Here is a 2,950-nt window from a genome sequence, read left to right as displayed (position 1 = left end):
GGTCTTCGGCATTCTTCTGGGTGAGGCTATTCTCCTCCATACCACATCCGACCAGCGCTTCTTGGGTTTATTTAATTATCTTAACAACTAGCCGTACTCGCCTGCTTCGCTGGGCATTTAAAATTAACATTATTATTTATTGTCATTATTATTAGGGAGTCCAACACTCATATAAATATTAGGCTATTCATTGAGTACATGTTTTTCCTACATGGATACGAAGTTTCAAGTTAATCGGATGCATGGTTCAGTAGTTACAACGGAACATTCGTAAAAACCACTCTTGATTTATATATTGGTATAGATATAGATAAATAAAAACATTTATTATTATCGAAGGTAAAAATTAAAAAGGATCTCCACTGGAACTAACCAACTATAGAATTTTTCTAATGTCCTAGTGAGAAGCTATAGAGTGGACCTGCCCTCTGTGTTCGAAGACCATTAAATGGCGTAGCTCCTTCGATCAATAATACTACTAGATTCGCGATTAGCGCTTCAAAAGCGGCCCGAAAAATAAGACCACAAATAAATTTGTGGTCTTATTTCAAATTAGTATGGTCCAATCATAGCCAACACTAAGACGTCAAAACGCTGCAATGCGCGTTCAAAAACTGAGTAAAAAACCACCGTAACACCAAGGTTTTGGAAGGAATATCTTTTTTTGGTAAATTTATATTATTAAGTGTTTTTCATAAAATAATAAACACAATTATATTGTAAATAAAACACAATTTACGAATATTGTAATTGTTTGGCCAATGTTTGCAACAAGGCACCAACTATTGTAACAAACATCACCTATTCTTGGACAGGGAATGTATAGAGTAGTTTTGTTATTTTATAATGTTATTTTTGTTTGTAGATTTCCTAGTAGCCCCTTGTCGCTGTGCACAATGGATATGTATTGTCGCGAAAGAAAGAGGAGAAGAAATATAGAACTCTTTTAAAAATTCTAGAATTGTTCAATGGTGGTGGCAAATCAATGCAAAAAAGTATTAAAAAAACTTTATATGTATGTGTAAATATTTTAAGCGTATATGCTGAAAAGGATTTGTTTTCTGGGGGAAACGAACCCAGCCATAAAATAAGCCTAAATTAAACTGATTATAGAAAAATTCATTGATATAAGATTACATTATATTTGTAAAAAAGAAACCGCTCATATAAAAATGACTTCTAAAAGACAGCTTTATAACAAACTGAATCTGTTTAAAGGTAATTAAACCTACATTATTGTTTTAATTACTTCTGTATAAAGAATACGTGGAAAACATGTTTCGTGTTTCCTTTCATATTTTTTTTACTTTATTCAATTTTATTTTTTATCACCTATTTGTTGTAATAGCGGCAATGTAAAATATTATCTACTACTTTTTTGAATCGGTCAAAAATAGTTGCGACCATACAAAACAAACCTAAAACAAATATGTATATTCTGCAACTCTATGTCTTTCAATACTTACTGTGTTCTGAGCATTGAAATGTAATACCAAGAACTACATCTTGTTCCACAATACAATAAGCACGAAATTTTTAATTTTTTTTTTTTTTTTTTTTCTCCCTACCTAAGCTGATAGCCCTAGCGGCTATTTCAGCGTAACCCTAACTTTAGTAGGTGAGCTCACGGGGCTCAAACCTGACGATGTTGCTAACACGAACCCTAGCAAGAGTCGTGCTTCGCAGAATCTACCACCGGATCGGAAGCGCGACCCACTGAGAAGATCCGGCGAGAAACTCAGTGGGCTGTGTCTGAGAGTTAATTTACTCGTCGAGCCCTTCGTCGCAAGCGACGGGTTCGACGAGAACGGTGACCGGTGCTTGAAGTACCTAAAAGCACCGTTAGTGGATCGGGAGGATCCGAGATGACGTGTTTTGGGCGACGTCGACTGCTTTCCATTCTGTCCGCAGGATCGGGAATGTAGTTACCGGCGGCCACGATGAGAGGGTTCTCGTGTCGTGCCGCTTTATCGAAGTGGCGCATGGACGCCGACTGAAGATACTTACTGATGGACTCTAAGTCCAGGTCGTCATGGAGGTCGACGTTCCTGACGAACCACGGGGCTCCGACGGCTATCCTGCAAAAACGGGATTGAATGATTTGAAAGGATTTTAAGTGTATGCGGGCCGCGTGAGCGAACACTACACTTGCATAGGTCATGACGGGGCGTATGCAAGTTTTGTAGAGTGTCACCTTATTTCTAAGGGACATTTTACTTCGCCTACATATCATCGGGTAGAGACGTCCTAGGATGAAGGCGGCACGGTCGCGTACCGTCTTGATGTGGGGGCGGAATGTCATCCTACTGTCGAGGGTGACGCCTAAATATTTGACCTTCGGGGCCCACGGTATGGGCTGGTCGAACATCGTGATTGGGCGAACGGCGGGGGCGGGGGTGTTGACGCGCCTAGTCGGGAGAGGGATGCTCAGCGTGGTGTTCGGAGGGCGACCCCTTTTGAAGAGCACCGCTGTGCTTTTCGTGGGGTTAATGTCGATGCGCCACTTCCGGAACCACTGTCCCATGGTGGTAGCTGCGGTCTGAAGTCGTCGATGAAGCAACGCCTTCTTCCTACACGAGTAGTAGATGGCGGTGTCATCGGCGAAGAGCGCCAGATGGGTCTCCGGAGACCGGGGTATATCGTTGATATACAAACTGAATAGTAACGGGGAGAGGGCGGAGCCTTGCGGGACTCCGGCTGTGACGTGACGGGGCCGGGAACGCGTTCCCTCGACTCGATATCGGAACGAACGGTTCGACAAGTAGTCTCGTATGATGAGCACGAGCCTGTCTGGCACTCCCATGTTATACAGTTTGTATATCAAACCGTTGTGCCAGACTTTGTCGAACGCCTTCGCTATATCGAAGAAGAGGGCTCCTGTCGGAATGGGTTTCCGCCTGTTCAGCCCTAGTAAGATGTGCTCCGTGAGGCGGTGCACTTGATGGACGCA

The 2,950-nt window shown here is 42.4% G+C and overlaps 1 long non-coding RNA gene across 1 annotated transcript; it reads left to right on the top strand.

Annotated features, from left to right (window-relative positions):
* Nucleotides 1-463: 463 nt before the first annotated feature.
* LOC134198791 (uncharacterized) lies at nucleotides 464-1,277 on the top strand. The gene is made up of 2 exons (XR_009972987.1): nucleotides 464-667; nucleotides 866-1,277. It is a non-coding gene; the product is annotated as an uncharacterized LOC134198791 (long non-coding RNA).
* The last annotated feature ends 1,673 nt before the right edge of the window (nucleotides 1,278-2,950 follow it).

This window comes from Bombyx mori, chromosome 1, assembly GCF_030269925.1.
Source record: "Bombyx mori chromosome 1, ASM3026992v2".
Classification (NCBI taxonomy): domain Eukaryota; kingdom Metazoa; phylum Arthropoda; class Insecta; order Lepidoptera; family Bombycidae; genus Bombyx; species Bombyx mori.
The sequence above is the reverse complement of the archived record's forward strand: the minus strand, read 5'-3'. Positions and strand labels throughout refer to the sequence as shown.